The sequence below is a fragment of the Mesocricetus auratus genome, unplaced genomic scaffold (assembly GCF_017639785.1).
Source record: "Mesocricetus auratus isolate SY011 unplaced genomic scaffold, BCM_Maur_2.0 Super-Scaffold_100676, whole genome shotgun sequence".
NCBI classification, from domain to species: domain Eukaryota; kingdom Metazoa; phylum Chordata; class Mammalia; order Rodentia; family Cricetidae; genus Mesocricetus; species Mesocricetus auratus.
Genome location: NW_024429266.1, coordinates 46,918,966 through 46,939,353, shown reverse-complemented (window position 1 = coordinate 46,939,353; position 20,388 = coordinate 46,918,966). Strand labels below are relative to the sequence as shown.

The 20,388-nt window shown below is 39.4% G+C and overlaps 1 long non-coding RNA gene across 3 annotated transcripts in view; it reads right to left on the bottom strand.

The window, feature by feature from the left end:
- Nucleotides 1–17,998, bottom strand: part of LOC110340933 — a 394,687-nt gene extending 376,689 nt beyond the window's left edge. For 2 of the 3 annotated variants that reach the window (XR_005874323.1, XR_005874322.1), the window contains exons 1-2: nucleotides 17,806–17,998; nucleotides 17,155–17,339 (exon numbers count right to left, since the gene is read on the bottom strand). This is a non-coding gene — a long non-coding RNA (uncharacterized LOC110340933). Of the gene's footprint in view, nucleotides 1–10,420; nucleotides 11,646–13,925; nucleotides 14,006–17,154; nucleotides 17,340–17,805 lie in introns of those variants that run through there. The other variant, XR_002382775.1, reaches the window with a different exon arrangement.
- Between the last annotated feature and the right edge of the window lie 2,390 nt (nucleotides 17,999–20,388).

Genomic DNA, 20,388 nt, shown 5'->3' with positions numbered 1-20,388 from the left:
GAGGGTATCACAGTTTATTGAGGGTATCAGCGACAACAAAATATCAACAATCTCATAATCACTCTTCAAAGAGCTCATAACTATCATGGTGCACAAGGAAGGACTGAACGGCAGTTGCCTCCATAACTGTCTCTGCACAATTATCTTCTTACTCATTTCTCCCTGACACTCAAAAAAAACCTCTGTGAAAATCCTTAGCTATTCTCCTTACTCCTGATAACAAAATGTACCTTGACTATCAAGGACATTATCACTTTAGCAATTTACATTATTCATTCTCATCAAAACAGGGAAAGTTGCAGTTAAGGATAAACAAGCTTCTTTAAAAAACTTAATAGCTCTCTCTACTTTGAGCCAGAGAACTACAGTAACAAAGCAAGGAAGAGGCCTCACAACTGTGTGTTTTATTGGATTGAGTTTCTACCTTGGAATCCTTCAGATTAGCACAGAATGAAAGGGAGGAAGAAATAGAAGAGACTATTGAGGGCTATGGAGAACCCTATTTCTCTCATCACAACACATTTGTTCCTCTAATACTAATATGGGTCTTGGTATGCCAAAAAATCTCCAGGTACCAACTGGATATCCTACAAATACTCCCAATTAAGTGCTCAGCCTCACAGAAGTGTCCTATCCTTCAAATGTCAATCCAAGTGTGAAGTCCCAGGTTACCCACATTTCTGCATGACATTGCTACAAATCATGGTTTCCCACAACCCCTTCCTCTTATTCAGTCATTTTCTATAATGGCCCATAAAACTCAGCACACTTTCCTATTACTAGGTTGTTATAAAGAGTACCACACAGGGTGGATGAAGAGGTGTATAATGAGGAACACAAGGTAAGATCTAAGGAAGTTTCAAACTTCTGTGTCCTGGAACTGGGATCTCCACCTTCATTTAGGGGTTCTTAAAGACCTCCAGAAAGCAGTTCATTGGGCCCAAAGTTGTATTCCTCTAATCATGTCTTCAGGTCCTGAAGCCATTAGGACCTGAGACACCTGGCTCATCATTAGCATCCCCCAAGAGACTATAGCTATTGTGTTGGGAAGCACAAGCTGAGATAAAATAGTGTAAGACAAGATGCTCCTGTCAGCTCGTTGTTCACAAAATGAAAGGGGTTCTAGAATCTCCATTTCAAGATGGGGGGTATACATAAAATATGCATTTCTTGTTTGATCACACTAGCCCACTACTCTTGCACTTAAATGGTCCTTGAAGCAGATACTCTCCAACAGAACAAAGTATGAGTAATGTGGGGACCTCTCAATAAGGAGATTCTCTCACCTACTTTTCACAGTAGTACAAATATTGCTCCCTTGCAGGGTGGTTATGCTGTGCTCTTGCTTTCCCCTCTTAGACAATAACCCTTTACAAATGCCCTTTACATGTCCCTAGGCCAAAGTTTTGCCATGTCAGAATGGTACTGTATAGGAATGGGTTTACTATTCACATGGCATTTGAAAACAAAAATTGCCAACTTGTTAAGACAAACTTTTTCCTCAATATATGTTTTTATTTAAATTAGAAACACGAATATTTCACATGTCAGTCCCAGCTCCCTCTCCCACCCCTCCTGCCTTGTTCCTCCACTAGTCCCCCAGACTCCTACCCAATCTCCACATCATTCCCCAGGGAGGGTGAGACCCTCCTTAGGGGGATCTCTAAAGTCTGTCATTTCAGCCTGGGCAGAACCTAGGCCCTTCCCCATGTGTCCAGGCTGAGAGAGCATCCCTCAATTTGGAATGGGCTCCCAAAGCTCATTCATTAACCATGGTGAACACTGATCTACTACCCAAGGCCCCAGTGATTTCTGTGGCCTCTTCCCTGGCACTACATTCATGGAGTCTGGATCAGTCTCCTGTTGGTCTCTCAGCCATCAGTTATTGAAGGGTTTACTTTTAAGACTTCAAATAATGTTTGGTGGGAACAAGAAAGCCACGATGGTCACCAGCATCAAAAAGATATGAATTGGATGGTGCTCATGTCAAAGAGGCATGTCTAGTGGGTAGGCTATGGGACCCTGATGAGAATTTACACATAGGCCTCCCAGGTATAAATCAGCTTCAAAGAGTTTCTGCTACAGAGAATTCATATATAGAGAATTCATGCCCTTCAATCCTTCCTGTCCATAACCCCCACACACATACTGCATACAAATTTATATGAGTGGTTGGAGAGAGGATTAATATGTTCCCAATCAAACAATAACCACATCCCCCTCACAGATTCTGAAGTTGGTAAGAGTAAGGAGGAAACAGACCAACTGGCCTCCACAATCAATAAGGATAAACGAGATCAGCTAATACTAACATGCTCTCAGGGGTTCACCACCATGCGTGTGTTAACTAAGTGCATTTTCTCAACAACACTTTGAAGACACTAATGTTAAGTGTGAAGGAAAGGAACCTAAGGACAATTAAGGTCATTTGTCCATTTATCATCAATACTCCCCACATGCATACCCATGTTTCTGGTCCTGATGCAGGAGACCTTGTTCAACACTGGTCTATTGTCAAGGAAGAGTCAAAGCCACATTCTGAAGAACTAGAGCAGTCTTTATTAATTAAAACCTGGGTAAAGCAAGGACACTTGCCCAAGAAATCCATAATAAACATCTCACAGGTTTGCCATTCAAAAGAAAAAAAATAACATCACATTGAATATGAAACTCAGCTGAGTTGTAACAAGGGGCATTACCAATGCCTCTTTTGTTCTGACTGTGCCAACTACAATTAATCTGCTGGAGATAGCAGGTATGGTCCTAAAGTTACTGAGCCTGGGCCACCTGTCACAGGGCCAACAATTTGATTTTTACTGGGATCCTGTTCTTAGACCCTTTCCTGTTAAGATCTATCCTTAGCTCAACTTGATACCTCACATCACATCTTGATTATGATTGTCAAGATGCTTACTGATGATCTTTCACCTTTCTCTGGGGCCCTATCTGTAGCAATATTTTGTTTGTAACCTAACAAATAAAGCTTACCTGAAGATCAGAGTGCTGAACTAAGCCACTAGACACACACACACACACACACACACACACACATACACACACACACAAATAAGCCACTAGTTAGCTTGGTGGTGGCCACACCTTTAATCCCAGAATTTGGGAGACAGAGGCAAATGAATCTCTGTGAGTTCAAGGCTACCCTGGGCTACATGAGAATAAATCATTCTAAAAGATAAACAGAGCTCACACCTTTGACCCCAGCACTTGAGATGACATGCCTTTAATCCCAGCACTAGAGAGGAATATAAGGCAGCATCTCAGTGCAGTCTCAGGGCAGTCTGAGGTTTGGAGGAGAGCATTGCAGTCTGCAGTCTGCAGTCAAGCTGAGGACAGGATCACCCCCTTTGATCTGAGATGTGGTAGAGTTAAGGAACTCTCTAGTGGCTTGGCTACTTTGCTTTTCTGATCTTCACCTTGAACCCCAATATCTGTCTCTAGGATTTTAGTATTTGAGCTACACCTATCCTCCAGCCTTTAGGGACCCCCCAACATACTCTAAGGCCTTCCTCCATACTGTTCTAGCCTATCTAAAAAATATCCTCAGCATTTTCTTTCCATCTTCCTTTTCTTTTCCACCCCTAAAATTCTAATCTATAGCTTGTCAGTCTGTAGCATAAAAGCAATATAGAACTCGAAGTCAAGATGAATTTAGAGGTCAGGAGAGATGAGTCAGTCTAAATCCCATCTCCGGAATGCAGCAGGATTTGTGAACAGTACAGAAAAGCTCCGAAGAGACATCTAAGACCCAATATGTCAGGCAGACATCACAATTCCCAAAGCGCTTATGGTGAGATCTGAAGCCAATTCTCCCTGAATATGTGATGTGCCATTACGTCTATCTCCAAGGCACATATAAAAAGATGCAGTGCCAGAATTCTCAGCATGAACTAACACTACTTAACTCCCTTAGTGCTTTGACATGCACATGTCCAGCTAGTATACATGTAAATGCACAAATAATTTACACATTTTAGCGAAAGAAAAAGTATGTACAAGTCCTAGGAGAACATATTGTAACCTGCTTATTGCTTCCTAACTCGAAATAGTTGTCATGATTTCTCAGGAAAACACCTGTCTCAAAACCATTTTGTGATGCTGGGCACCTACAGACCTTCTTTCCAATATCCTTTGTTATAACTCAAGGCTCAACGATGGTGTTTCTAATTCAGGACATGCTCAAGGTGCTTGAATTTGCATAACCACTCAAGGAAATCTTTCCTGTAAGGACATGTACTGACCTCATGGCATATATTCATTAAGGCAACACTAAAAATGTTTTCCTACAGTGCAGATGCAGCCCTGTCCATTAGAAAATAGGTCACTTGACTGCCCTACTGAGCTCCCCTGCCATCAGTCAAGGAGAAGGCATAAATGACTCAGCATTCAACATAAACTAAATCATCTAGAATCTGCTTTTCCAGGGTAAACACTGGAATCCTTACAGCTTCATACTTAGACTTTGTACAATATCTACAGATAAGAACACCCCCAGCCTTATTTTAGAGCTAGCAACTAGAAGCCTGAACAGAAAGTGTGTTATGCATCAGTCATGCTGGCTATTTCATCCTCTAAATATAAGTAAATGTTTCATCATAAATAAGGCAGACCTTATAATAAACAAATTGGCACAATCACTGCAATTGTGCCACAGAGTAAATATTGAACCCAACATCCCAGGCTCTCTCCAACCAATGATTAGTGTTGCCACTTTAGCAAAGAACTTGAAGTTTGCAATTTTAGTGTGCATCATGTCTTAGGTTCTGGTCTGAGGGGTATGGGATAAACATTATGGGAATGGGTCAGCATAAAGTTTCTTTGCCTTCTTCTTTCCCATGTAGATATCTTGAGCTACAAAAATTAAGACATGTTTTTGAAAACAATGGCTGTGAATTTTTTTGGCAGACACTTGATAGTTCCCTCTATCACAATGTACTCAACATAAAATCTTAAGGAAAGATTTCCCAACACAGTGTACCCTCAGCGAATGCTGCATAACCCCAACACTGATGAAAAAGAACCCTTTGCGTCTTTACACTAGTCAAGAGTACCTTATAGGAGAAATAAAGCAGTTGTCTTTGAGGAATGAAGCACTTCTACATTTAATGAGTCCCTTATATATTCTAGATACTAACCATTTTTGGATATGCAATTCTCAAACCTTTTCTCCTATTGTTCAGTTTGTCGTTTCATCGATTATTTCCTTGGTTATTCAGGCATTTCACTCTCTAAACATTACGTTCACCATAAGAAAGGGAGTTGTTAAAACAAACAAATTGGCAGTATCACCTTAATTGTGTCAGAGTAAATTCTTAGCACTACATCCCACAGCTTTCCAAAAATAATTAATGTTGCCAGCCTCCATAAGTTTTCTTCTGTGTATTTAAGTTTTGAGACTCACATCATTGTCAACCTACTATTATAATTATCTAATTTCAATTTTTGCATTTTGAAGGGATTATCCATTTCCAGATAGATATTCCTGTTTCCTTTCTCAAAGTGAGTTGACCATGCATATGTATATTTCTGGGCTCAGTGTTCTGTTCCTTTTGTCTAGGCATCTGTTTTAAGTCTAGCATTATACAGTCTTGATTACTGTAGCTTCAAAATGCAATTTGAAACTAGACAAGGTGACTTCTATTTTGTCTTTGTTGATCATGATTCATTGCTATTCAAGGTTCTTTGTGATGTGATTCTGTAAGAATTTTACCATTTATTTCTGTGAAAAATGCTGTGGAATTTTGGCAAGAGTGCACTGAATCTATAGTAGTCCACCATTTGGAAACTAGAAATAGCCGAAGTTATCTTAAAAGTCGCTCAACTAATTCTGAGAGATATATAAATCTAACTACACACATCTAATTTAAATTACATATGAGACATGTAAATATATATATATGCACATACATATGGCAATATATAGTACTTATATATTGGTAATAATCACCTATTGTCCAATTTAACTTCAGGTCCCCATAACTGGAGGGAAATTATGCTTGACACAAAAAGCCTAGACAACTAACTACATGTGGCTAATGAGGTCATAGATCCTAAAGGAGAACCTACACCACGGTGTTACTATGCCCGCTATTAATCCCTAACTACATTCTAAATACGTATCTTTGTATCTACATATAAGCATATCTCTCACCCCTCATTAAAAAAAAAAGCATCTTTGGCCAACAGAGACCATTGCAGAAATCCACAACTAATAAAAATGCAGAGAATATCTCCAGCTAGTATATCTACAATACAACCCCTGCACCCAAGGCTCAGGAAAGATCTCAGAAGAGGGAGCAGAAGAATTGTAAGAGCCAGAGGTCCAAGAAGTCTGCTTTGAGATTGTGTCTTCTCTATGTAACAGGAAAGTGTCACCCATGAAACATCAACATACAACTTTCTAAACAAGACCTGAACAATTCCAACAACAGTTGACATATCAAAGTACGGGGGTAACCTCACAGGACCCTATCCCTAGAAAAGAAGACACATACATAACTTCCTTTATTATGGTGAATCATATTTAATAACTTCTCAGAGAAGGGGAACTAGGTTTTCTCAGGGATGAGCCAATACCAAGTAGTCAACCTTAAAACCATACCACCAAAACTAAATGAAATAATCAGGTTATATTTGTCTGTGTGTGTGTGTGTGTGTGTGTGTGTGTCTGTGTGTGTGTGTGTGTGTGTGTGTGTGAGAGAGAGAGAGAGAGGGAGGGAGGGAGGGAGGGAGGGAGAGACAGACAGACAGACAGACAGAGACAGAGAGACAGAAAGACAGAGAGGACAGAGACAGAGGAGAGAGACAGAAGAGAGAGAAAGAGAGAGAGAATGAACAGAAATTAAAGAAGAGGCCATGAATTTAAGAGGGAGGTAAGTGAGGGAAAGATGCCAGGGAGCTTGGGTGGAGAAGGAAGGTGGAAATGACACAGCTATGTTTTAATTAAAAATATTTTTAAATTAAAGAACAAAATGTAAAAACTTCTTCACAAAAAAGGATTAAAACTCAAATTTCAGAAGTTCTAAATGTTAGATGACTATAATTAAAATTCAAAGATAATAAGCATCCAGGAGGAGGAGGAAAAGAAAATACTTCTATTTTGTCAGTGGGAATGTAAGTCAACACAACCATTAAGGAAAATATGGAACTTACTCAAAAAATTAAGCCCAGGACTACCATAAGGTACAGAAATCCCACTTCTTAATACATATCCATAGATAATAAAAATTGGTCTATCAGAAACAGTGTCTGTTCTCCATGATCACTGTTGTATTACTCAGAACAGTAAGGTAAAGTTTACAGATCTTAACTGTCCATCAGCAGATGAATGCTTAAGAATTGTTATACATATACAAATTATCACATAACTTTAAAAAGCAAATAATTGTCATGTTAAATGGAGTGGAGAATATTGTGCTAAATGAAATGAGATGTCAAAAGACAAAAGCTATGTAACTTATTTGTATACGTGGAATACTTGAGCATTCTCACCATTAAGAGGGACACAGGCAATAGATACATTAATTTTCAGTGTAAGATTTTATGCTTACATTATTGATTTATTTTATTATAATATTGGAAAGATGTTAATTATGTTATGTATATGAAGATTAATGATCTGATCAATTGATGGTCACTACATTTGCATTAACATTAAGCAGTAAATAGTTTACCATCCAGCAAAGACCAGTTATCTGACTTTATCTATTTGGTTCAGTGTCAATTTGTATTTTGTAATTTAATAGTCAGAAGCAGTTATAAGACCTTGGATCACACTAAGGGTTAGCCTCCATGGCCACAGAAATGGGTACCTAGACAGTACCTGTCTCTAAACACTTCGCACAGGACAGCTGGAACAGAAGTCAGCTTAGCTGGCAGCAGCATCAGAGCTGACCTGATAAGACTTAGGGTGTATACACCTTCTATCATCTTCCCAAGCTGCCACGATTCTTCCATCTCACAGAGGCTCAATGTGAACTCACAGACTGGAGAGAAAAAAAATCAATCTAAAAGAGAGTTGTATGCACCTGGTGGCTGCCCCGCTCAGGAATATTTGCTCCCTTCCTCATCTTCACCCTGTCCTCTTTCCACCCATCCCCTCTTACTGCGTTGAAGGAATCAGTCACCTGCCCCTAAAGCCCTCCCCCTTCACCAGGCTCACTTGCCACTCAATCTGTCTGACAGCATAGTTGGGCTCTCATTTTTCAATGCTAGAATTATTCATGTCACAAAAAAAACAAGAATAAATCAAAAGTACAAAAAGCATTTAGTTGTCAAATCTTTATCATAGAACAAAAATATTTTAAATTCATTCTATTTTTCTTTGCAACATAGAAAAACATGTTAAATTGTTGATGCGTTAGCAATCTAATAAGGTTTTGTTTGAAAGGGAGTTTTTCAGAAAAGGCTTTAACAGCGTAAGAGTTAAGCATCTTAATGCTAACTCTGGTGGTCAGGCTCAGCAGCAAGTGCTTTAACTATGGGACCATCTTGCCACCAGAGTCTGATCCCTGGAAGCCATATGGAAGGAGAAAATTGACTCTCACAAGTTGTCCTCTGCCATTCACATGTGCATGAACATATTGCATGTACATACATGAATACACACACACAAGGAAACAAAAGTTAAAGTACTTTAGTGAATGAGCTTGGGTGTGTTCTTAGCAGGATTATCCTGTGTGAGCATAGTAAGAGAGCTACACTAAAATCCTTCAGATTGTTTTCCCAGAGTGTTTTATATGTAATGAGACAGTTGAGGAAATGGCTTAAAAGGTATAACTAGAAATCACAAATTAACATGTGGCTCATGTGCCTTATACAAATTGGACCAAGACATTCAAAGAGGTGGCTTTGACATCTTACATAGAAACTATTTCAATCTGGAACCACTAACCAGCTCGCAACATGGACCTTAACCAAAGAAATTCTTTTGTCATTTCTTCAACTACCCAATAAACCTTCCCATTCCAACCCTGCTACAGGACAATGAACCACTGTGCAGTGGCACTTCCCAATTCACTTATAATACAAAACTTGAACACAAAACTTCAGATGTGCTAAGTTCTTTGTGGACTGCTACTGCACAGGCTCCATGGACTGTAGTGTGGGATGTTGTGAACACAGTTACCATTTCTGAGGAGGAAGTACACAACAGATTCACAGGTGTGTATTAGACAAACTTAAAATGCCAGAGTCTGTTGGGAGCTGCAGAGTACCACACCCATAAAATGGTGCCGGTTTCGGCATTCCGCCAGCCCAACGGCAAGTGCTCTCAGTAAGTAAACAACTCCTTATTAGGAGTTAGGCCACTTACCCTTCTAGATCTGCTTGGTGACAACCTATCCTAGTGTGCCACCTGGGTGTAGTTGATTGGCTATCGCTGAGTATATTAAGCCCTGACTTCCTGGGGTCAAGGCCACTCCCTGTAAGCAAGTATCCCTAATACACTGTGAGAAGAAGATTCCTCGCTGCCGCATCATTCTTGCTGGTCGAGGGTGGTCGCCACAAGAGTCCATTTCGAATTATTAACTCAAGTATGAAATTAAGATTTACAGTTGCAACTATGTTCTACAAAGCATGGTCCTAGTTAGGTTTCTCAACTTGACACAGCCAAGATCATCAAACTTCAATTAAGAAACTGTCTCCAGATGACAATAGTGGAGGCCATTGGTGTTCCTGTATCTGTTTCAGGGTTGTGGTAAAGATGTTTAAGTTCCTCAGATCTCACATGGAAACCATCATATCTGCCCTCTGAAATGTCCACAAAGTATTGGTGAGACTCTCTGCTACCCTGTTATCCAGGTGTCATTCTGATACAGTGTGCTCTGTAGTACCAGTCTTGGGGACATGAACGAAACTATCTCAGAAAATATTCAGAGGTATAGTGTGGTGGTTGATTTGGATCTCAGTCTAACTGGATCTGGAATCAACTAAGAGACAAGCTGCTGACACAGAAACATAGATGCACCTTCCAGTGGCTGCCCAGACAAAAGAGGTCCAAGATGCCTTCTGCATTTGCCTTCACATCTCATTAGCAAGTTTATCTGCCTATTGCTGTCCCTGCTGCATTTCTTTGCTCATAACAAAATCCAGATTCCTCGGGATTCCAACACACACTGAAGATCAGTGGCTCTTCAGGAGCCCTCCAAGACCTCAATACCAGATTGGGACTGTTGAACACAGTTTTTAGAACTGAGCTACTTGGTTCTTAGATTCTTCCATGTGAAGATAGCTATTACTGGCCTATCCAGACCATATTTTACAAGCCAACACAAGAAATGCCCCTTTAACATACATTCATTTGGCCAGTGCTTATTTTAAGTTGAAGGAATACCCTTAATGAGAAAAAAAGAAAATGCCTCCATTTGGTTGGCAAGTCTTCAAGGGTAATTTTAGTAGTAGTAGTAGTAGTAGTAGTAGTAGTAGTAGTAGTAGTAGTAGTGATCCATTATCAGTGATATCCCAGGTCACTAAGGACAGTGTTACCCCTGGGCCAGTGGTCCTGGGTTGTCCAGGAAAACAGGCTGAGTGAACTGTGTTACCTCAGTAGTGAGACAGTATAGTTCCTCTAAGGCCTCTGCTTCAGTTCCTGGCTTAAATTTCTGCCCAGTAAACTGTAAGAGGAAATAAACCCTTTCCTCTCCAAATTGTTTTTGGTCATGCTAAGACACTCATCAAAATCAAAACCCCTAGGACAAAGGAAATGATTTTTTATTTTAAAATTTCTTAGAGGCTTACAAAGTAACTCTGAGTGATAGAAATTCTATTCCCAAAGACAAGATTATTGGAAAGGTAATTTGTTAATCATTAAGGTACTAGCAGTAACAGCATCCCTCAAAGATTAGGAGACATGTTTTTGGATAACTAACTTCATTGTGTAAACACAGTACAAATGCACAAATAAAGTTGCCTTTGATCTTTCTAGATGATATAACCATATGGGTCCTCCATTGTGTGTGTTCTCCATGCGTGACCAAAATATTATGTGTTGCATGACTGCATTTACCAAGCTTCAAGCTTGGCAGTAGAGAGAAGGGTCCAAATTCTATGGAGACAACATCTTTCCTATGTAAGTTAAGTATAGATTACACTTATATAGTTAACTTTTCCACTTGAAACATGAAAGGTCAAGGACATTTTTGCTGACAACTCAAAGCTACACCCACTATCAACAGAGTATGTATCATAGAAAGAGCATCTTGTTGTCCTAACCCTCCCATGAAAAAAAAGTAAGTACTCTACATTGTCCAGACTTGAGTTGAAAGTGACCCCAACTGGGTAAAACACATGAACCAACAACACCAAGCTAGGCATCACCCACCACAGAGGTCAGGTTCTGCAACCATCCAACACACTGGGACACCAGTTTCCCCTACAATTCCTACATTAAAACAATGACAAGAAAGTGCTGCATTGATTGAAAGCAATCTGCTCCATCTGTCAAGGCAAACAGCAAAAGCTTTACTCAACCATGCAGTACAAAAAGACCAGCTTGGGGAACCCAGTTGATTATACAGTGGAAATGGATTTTAGAGTATTTACCTTGGTGCATAATCATCACAATCAGCATAAAGATGGCTTCTTCATCCCAAGATGTCTATTATCAATCACTGCTCCTGACTGGCGCCAATCTACATGTTCATACACAAAAAACCATTCATACACAATTTATCAAACTTTAGTCTATATATGTATATTCCTGAGATGCCACCACAATCAAAGTAAAATACATGTCCATCACTTCTAAAACTATTTTCACCACTTTCTATGGGCTTTTGTTTTCATTTTTGCTTTTATTTGGGGGGGGGCGGTTGTTTTGTTGTTGTAGTTGTTGTTGTTTTGGAGCTTGGAAGGGTTTTGGTTAGAAGGTAGGACAGTAGCCCTTGCAATGACATCTCTGGCCTCTAGGAAAATCTTAAGTGAACAATGCACTGTTAACTGGTGGTGCTAGGAGTAGATCTTGATTATATAACTAAAATCATACCTACTTAACTTCTCTCTTGTTTGTCCCTGCTGCCAAAATTGGTGAGGACCATTCTTCTCTCTGCATTTAATGGTTTCATTTGTTAGATACTTCTTACAAATAATACAGATCTTCCTCCTTATCCCCATGAGACAAGGATGTCAGGAGGTTCTCCCACCTACACTAGAACCCTGAATTATCTGTCCACAAGAATTAAATCTAATAAATGATCTGAAGGTTTCAATTAGATATTAATTATAAATAGCAATTGCCCAAAGATGTTTTTCCACTGTGCCTTTAGCAATACAGTAGGTTGTTTAACAAACTTTATTACTTTTTCCTGTACCTTGTACCCATCCTAAGACATACACTGTTCTTGACCCATTATTTTTTCCTTCACATAATTCAATCTAGTACAATATCTTGGAGCCAACTTTTTAATGAATATTTGTTGATTTGCCTTGGTTTTTAATATTCTAAGAGAAAAGACTTATTTGTTTTTCTACTTATCACTTGGTTCACAAAGTACAAATACCAGAGGAGAGGCACAAGCCGTCTGTTTTATATCTACACATCAAACATATTTAGGTTTTACCCTAGAAAAGTAAAATTATTTCTTTCTCTTCACTCATTGGTCAGTCAGGAATTTGGGAACTGTTTACAATACAAGTAAGATGTTGAACTTTATTTTAAAGAGAAAATGCTTTCTTATCTTTTAAAAAAGATTTTTGAATTATTTGTCTGTGTGGATGTATGTTCACAAATGCAGTTGTCTACACAGGCCAGAAGAGAACAAAAGACCACCTGGAATAGCAGGTGTATGTGACCCACTTAACACCAGTGCCGTGAGAAATGTAAATGAAATGTATCATCTTCTATCAAAGAGTTAAATGACACTGACACTATGTTCATCTTTAAAGAAATATATAAAGATGCCACCTGGCAAAAACAATCCTCACACGCCCCCCCCAAGCATTTTTAAGATCAAATTACGTACTGAAAGTTGTATCCTATTCTCAACAGTTGCATTTTGCCAAATATCCATGCCCTTTAGAACTAGCAAACAGTCTGAGAATGTGAGGCCAAATTCTGGCCAGATAGAGGGAGGCACAATACTCCTTTGTGTCAGAAATAAAAACTCAGCAGGTGTCCCCTCTGGGTGCATTTGTCTGCTTCATTTGGTCAGAGCTACACACTCCCCTGCAGCAGAACTCTTTGCCTTTCCCAAATAATTTGAATTCTTTGGACATTTTCTTTTTACTCCAGACCCATTTCTAACAGTGCTGGGAACTGAACCTGAGTCCTGAAGTACATACTTTTAACTGCTGAATCATCTCTTCCATCACTTTTTTCTTATGGGGGACAAGAGGTGTTTGGTTTGGTTTGGCTTGTTGCTATTAACTTTGTAACAATGAGAACAAATAGCACAATTAGGAAACCTTAAATTTTTCATTGTTAGTAATGTCCTTTTCCAATTCACATCTAGCATCACAATGTATCAAACATTATGAAACAATTTTTGAACCTCTAAGTTACTTCTATCTTCTAACTCACAGGTGCTTCATTTTTTTTCTAGCATTCAATTTCATTTTCTTCCTTGAATCTACCAACTGAAATCTTTCTTCCCTTGGGAGATCAAGTTTAGAGATATGGGTGAGTATATTTATTCTAATTCATTTGCAGAAGTTAAAGCCATGTTGAACAATTATATCATCTTACAGCTTTTTCAAAAACTCATAAAACTATTGTTAACAGATAAATCAAAATGCCTATGAAACCAATACTCCTTCAGGTTGACCTTTTGGTGTTGATCCAAAAATATGACAGCATGACTGCCTGGAACATTGATTGACCCATGTTACCATGGGCTTCACAGCCCACACTCACTCACTGCATGAGGAAGGACACCATCCCCACAATTTTCTGCTGTTCCCAGTTAAAACCTTACCTTAGGATGTTAGTCCTTCAATGTAAGGCCTTTGATGAAAGCTTAGAAGAAAGAGCCCCTGGCACCAACTAAAAGAGGAACTGAAAGGGGAGTTGAGATTGCATCAAGAACTTTATATACACCCCCAGTAAACTCTGCCCCTTTCTTCATATCCAACAAGAGTCACAAATATCTGAAGCATGAGAAGTGAGGACATTGTTCATCAGAATAAAACACTAAGATGGCATATAAAGAATATGGCAGGCCTGACGTATTAAATTTTACTTTGCCTTTCAACATTGCAATGAAGTGTCACATGGGGTAGTAATTCATATAGAGAGGCAAAACCATTTCAAAACACATTTTGCTATGCCTTATGTCTTAGCAAACATTTTCTGTTTTAACTCCTCTTCTTTCTCTTAGCAAATACTTTCACTTCCTATAATCTGGCAAATTATTCTGCATCAATAAATAATACAATCATTTTATTGTATTACACTCCCAACTTTTAACCCTACAGATAGAATCCCAAACAAATGTTTAACTATTAGGATTCACATTCTAAGTTTCCCAACAACAGTGGGTACCAGTGAGTTAAACATTGATATCAACACATAAACCATGACAAAGGGTAACAGTGAGCACCCAAACACTAGAGAAAACTTACTAGTCCCACCCTTTAATGCTGCTCTATGTAAAAGGAACCACAATCTTCACTGCCTTTATTCTCTGGAATAGTAAAGTAGTGCTCCATAGTACTCTGGTGGACAAGAGAAAGGGAGCTGTCAATTTTTTTTTTCAAAACATCATTTGGAGCACATTTCACTCCATGTGTCTTTTCCAGGAAGTTCCACATTTAAAGAGAAAAGCCCATTTATTTAGGTGGTTTCCACCACATTTGAGAAATCAATGCATAAAGAAAAGTCCTGGAAGGCTTTTAAAGTTTTAAGTCAAGTACTTTGCCTTTACCTCCGTTGGCTTCAAGCAGAATACTAACGATGCAATCTGAAGCTTATTCACTGGAGTCCAAACTCTGGAAAATTCATTTCCCTAAAGACAAGTAACACAAGCCATGCAGCCTGCAGACCTGAATCATGTAGTCATTTCCACAAAGTTTGCCCACCCGGGCCCAAACTAAAGTTGAAGCCTCCAGGTCATTTCTTTTCTTTCTTTTTCTTTGTTGCTCTGTTAAATGTTATCTTATACTCTTGTTACTGGATAGCCCAGAGTGGCAGCTTTTAACTGCTACAACCCAACTATACTTCTTATGAAGAATCAACAATGACTTGTCATCTTTCGTAGATAAATACATTGCTTGCAGAAAGCCTTTCCCTCCCCTACATGTAAACCTATATGCTTGTACCCTATAGTAGAGGTCTCACCTGACTTTAATCTAAAGCATACAATACTTATGAACTATCCCAGTTGTTTCCAAATACCCAGAAACTAAATGATTGCACTTTTGTTGCTACATAGTGCTAGGGATTGAACACAGAACCTTCACAAATGTTTTACCATACCACCGAGCTACAGTCCTGGCCCCAGATGACCATCTCAGAGTCTACTCATCATCTATGCAGTTAGTAACAAATCTCTGAGCTCCCATGTTTGTTCCATCAAAGAGGCAGGTGTCTAGACAACAAACCCTTACAAGTGGTCAGCACTAAAGGAAGAAAAAAATCCAAGGGGCTGAGAGATAGCACAGCAGAAAGGAATCTGCAACAGTTGTTGATCATTTTCCACTTAGTTCCTTGGACTTAAAGCTGAGAAACTCGAAAACCTGACTTCTCCCTCTTTTCTTTCCCTTTCTCTTCCAGGATGTCACATAGCAAAGAAGAAAGGAAGTGATATAAAATATATGCATTCCTCCTCTGCTTCCACACTGACCCCGCCCAGTTTCAAATGGTGATACTGTTACTTTTTGACAAATTAAATATGCAACATGAAACAAAAATCACATAAAATGGAGTACAGACTTTACTACAGACATGTATGTAGTTTGTGCAAATCCCCAAAAAAATTAGCTACAGAACAAATTCAGGCAAAGATGGAAAGGATGCCCTCTTTGTGGACTGGAATTTTAACAGTGGACACAATCTGTGGTCACATTACACTTTAGCTCAGCTCAGGATGAATCAGCACAAAAGGGGAATATCATGCTCTAACCCAATGTTGGAGGTATTCTACCCTCTGAAATAAAATATCCTTAATGAAGAGCAGATGGTCCTCAGGATGGATGAGACATAGAGGGAGGATGAGGGAGGATGAGGGAGGATGGGGTGGGCAGATGTAGAGGAGAAGGAAGATACGTGTGACAAGACAAATACTCTGAAAGAGTAAAGAACCAAACAGTCTAGGAAACAGATTTGAAAAGTGGAACTCCAGGACACAAAAGAAAGCAAAATGCAGAGAGTAGAAACACGGTGCTGAGGAAGAGGTGGGCAGCCACAGAACTGCAGTGGAGGAACAAACTAGGCGGTGACTGGAATCAAAGGCATCCGAGGACCTAAAAAGAATCTACAGCGAGGGGCCAGGTCAAGACAACAGGAACAAAGATGATAGAAAATATAAAAACATGGAGCTGCAGAATACTCATGTTTTAGCGAAGTAATTTGAAACCAACAAGACACTGTTAATTCATTAAAAAAAACTCAATATAGAAAAGCAGTGAATCTTTTGTAGGAGGAGAGAATTGGGTCAGTTGAAAGTTGAGGTGTCATTTGTGGAGGCTTTGGAGGGCTCAGAAAAAGAATTCTCTCAACATTTGTTATTCAAAAGCCATAACAGAGAAATGTTGAAAAGACTTGCTAACATACTACAATATTTAAAGATGAATTTACTAATCATTCCAACTTGCAGCAAAAGAATAAATAGCGTGCTGTGTTACTGCACACCCAATGTATGGGTTCATTAAATATTTACTGATAGAACAAACTTCCTTTATTGATGTTGTGTGAAACAGCATCTTGGGCTAAAGGACATTTGAAATTCCACAATTAGGATGTAGCTAATTTTTTTTTAGTTAGCATATAAAAGAATGGATTTCATTATAATCTTTCTCTGAGTCACCTCTCACTGCTCTTCCCTACCCTTTGCTGGATCTTCTCCTAGCAAAGTTTCTCCTCCTCACAAAAGCATATACACATGCATGTATGCTTCATGCCACAGACATCCACATATATATCGGTAGACCTGGATTCCACTCATAAGCAGGAAAAATGGCATTTTGTCTTTTCCGTTTAATAATTACCTTCTCAGTTGGGGAGGAGGAACTGTCTAAGGGCAATCTCATGGGCGGTCCATCTGCAGACTTTCAGCTGGAGTGTGTATGCAGAAGATTTAATGCATCCGAGGGGAGACTGGACCACGCAGACTTGATATGCCTGGTTACTCACTCTCTGAAAGTTGTCTTCATGTCAAATGCTAGGGCTATGACTACAATGCAAGAAGGCCAGAGTTAAAACAGGAGTCTGATGATGAAGCACAGAATCAATAAAGGTTGAATTGGAACTCATGGGAGTGGGCAGAAATGACTATGCATCGCTCAACACCTCTGACACAAAACAAACAAACAAACAAACAAACGTGTCTTCCAAGACTGGTTCCCATTTCCAAGCAGGCAAACACACCATACTGTAAAAGCTAACGAAGAACCCAGGGAGGCCACGGTGGCAGAACGGAATCCTGCCATACTAAGGCCAACCAGCAGACCAAAAAACGTTGCTACTAAAGCACCTTCCCCCACCCCTGGGATATAAAGCCAAAATGGCCATGGCTTCTCGTCTGCATCCCTAAACAGAAATATATAAGGGTGGAGCGAATTTTAAGAAGTGAAGCCAAGCAGGACCAAACTAGCCAACTAGAAATGTTATGATCTCTTCCATGAGTTTTAAGTACCAACCTTTCTGGAAGCCAGAGTTCATCATTCTTCCAATGCCAGTGCCCCAGGGTTCTGTACAACAGTTCACAGGAACCAACATGTATTGATCCTTACAAGGTCCCTCACTGTCACAGCAGCAGCCTCCGTGCCCATTTGAATTAAAGTCTCTCTCTCTCTTTGACTCTATTAAACCTCCCAGCTCACTCTTTTCTAGCTCTTTCTCACTGGTTGTAAGACCGCCCACAGCTAAATCCTCCTCAGTACCTGCAGCTGCGATTCAGGAATACACCTGAAAACCCAGCATGCCATTTTCAGCTCTCACTCTCAAATTCGTGAATCCTATTAAGTTTGCTCAACTCCAGAGGTTTGTGAGACAGGATCTTACTGTGTTGTTCAGTCTAGCCTCCCACTCATGATCCCCTGCCTCAGTCTCCAAGTGCTGTCTTACTAAGTGTCACTACATCCAGCCTCAGTGAATTTGTAGTCACTTTCCAGCAGCCTTCCTTTAGTTCCCTAGTTCATTCTAGAGCTTTCTTTGATGTATGTACCATCATCCACTTCCCCATTTCATGTTTCTACTGGAATTTCAAACACATCCTCCCCCTTTTCACACTTAGCTCATGGCCTTGCTATGTATTTACATCAGTGATAGGTCTACCTCTGTATAAGAAAGCACTAAAACATCGTGGCTTAAAACAAAAAAACAAAAACCGCCTCATTTAAACCACTACTCTGTGACTTGATAAATCAGACTTAATTGTCCTCAGGTGGGTTCACTCATATGCGGAGCTCTCAACTGAGGCAGTTAGCGGCAGCAAAAGTCTTCCATCTTGATATTCAGCAGGGTGCCCAACGACAGTGGAAGATGCAGAGCATCTTAGAGCCTAAGATGAGATTATACAGCCTCTCATATACTGTGTTTCACAGGCAGCACATTGGAAATAACCTTTGAAATAGGCTCAGCCTCTTGGTGAGAGGACTATTTGTGGTTACATTCACAAACTACCCCAGTGTTTGATTAGTCATGAGAAGGCCAATGTAAAGTACCCATAGTAAGAAGGTGTCCCACGCCACAGTCTCGCCAGCAAGAACAACACAGGACACTCGGATCCTTCTGCAGTAAAGCTTTAATGCATCTTGAGAGATAGATGATCAGCTTCTGAGAGGGAGACCCCAAGCTAAGAAACCCAGCCCCTTATATAAGCCTAGGAGCGATGAGTGAGACGTGTAGAGCCGGAATTGGTGGTTTGCTCATCACCCCAGATGACGCCACGGGAGAGGCAGAGCTTAAACGGTGAACTCCAACTGACAACGGATGTCGGTGCCATCTTCTAATGGCGATAGCGAGGGCGGCTCCTCACAAGAAGGTAGAAACCAAAACACGAAAACTATATCTTTGCCAGTGTGCTCATACAAATGTTTATTCAATATCCATGCTACCATTTTAAACCATCAAATTATACACCACAACTTTCCTGAAGAAGAATGTCAGTATTCCATGACTTAAAGGTCAAATGCAAAGACAGCTTTTATAAATCAAGTTTTATTGGTAGACAGTCCTGTTAATTCATTTAGGTATTTTCTTTGCCTGTTTCCAGTTCAACAGTCACATGTAGTATACTAGAAACTGCATGGTTAACAAAGCCTAAAGTATTCAGTGTCTCACCTTTTACAAAAAGAAAAAGGGGAAATTTCCAACTCCTGATCACCAGCATTATTTCACCAGCCCTCAAGTAAATGATATTTTTAAATATAACTCCAACAGACACACTTCCGTCACTCAAATCCTAAAATACTGTAAAAAAAAAAAACTGGCCCAACAGAGCCACACCTTATGGATTTCTGTTATCTATGTTGGAAGTCAGTGCTTTAGTAGCCATTTTGGGTTCCCATATATGAAATATTTCTCATAGCAGAACTAACTCTACCTCCAACCCTGAAAGAGTCCACAGTGCAAATAGCATAAAAGCTAAGGAATGTGAAAGGCCTGTTTTATACTCAGTATCAAGCTAGTAAACAATATTGAAAAGAGTAAAAATGTACATGCAGTCCTTAGGCACTAATACACCTCAGGATCTGCTGGGATGACCACTTTGGGGCCCTATCTTTCAGAGACATGAATCAGAAAGTTTAAAAGATGGCCTAAAAACCGCATTTTTAACAGGCAGTACATTAATGTTGCAGTTGTTGATTTATTTATGTTTATTTACATATTATATTTATGTGCAATATCACTTTGAGAAACTCTGAACTAAATGAGCTTAGAAATAACATAATAAATAGGGCTTACTTAACCATGACTTTTGTTTCTTAACTTTTCAGAGAAAAGAAATACTCTATTTTCTGTATTTATGATATGCTAGTAACATATCTTATACCAATGTACTCATTATTATATACTAGTAATATATCATTCCTCAAAATTTTTCGAGGGTTCACTAAAAACTTACCAGTAAGTACACTGTATTTAATTCTACAAAATTATGTTATTTAACTTCTGTTGCATAAATTTTTCCTGGGAACACATGACAAACATCTCTTTACTATATTCAGGCTATCAAGGACATGCCAAAACAGCAATTACATCCAAGTCCAGCTTAGTAA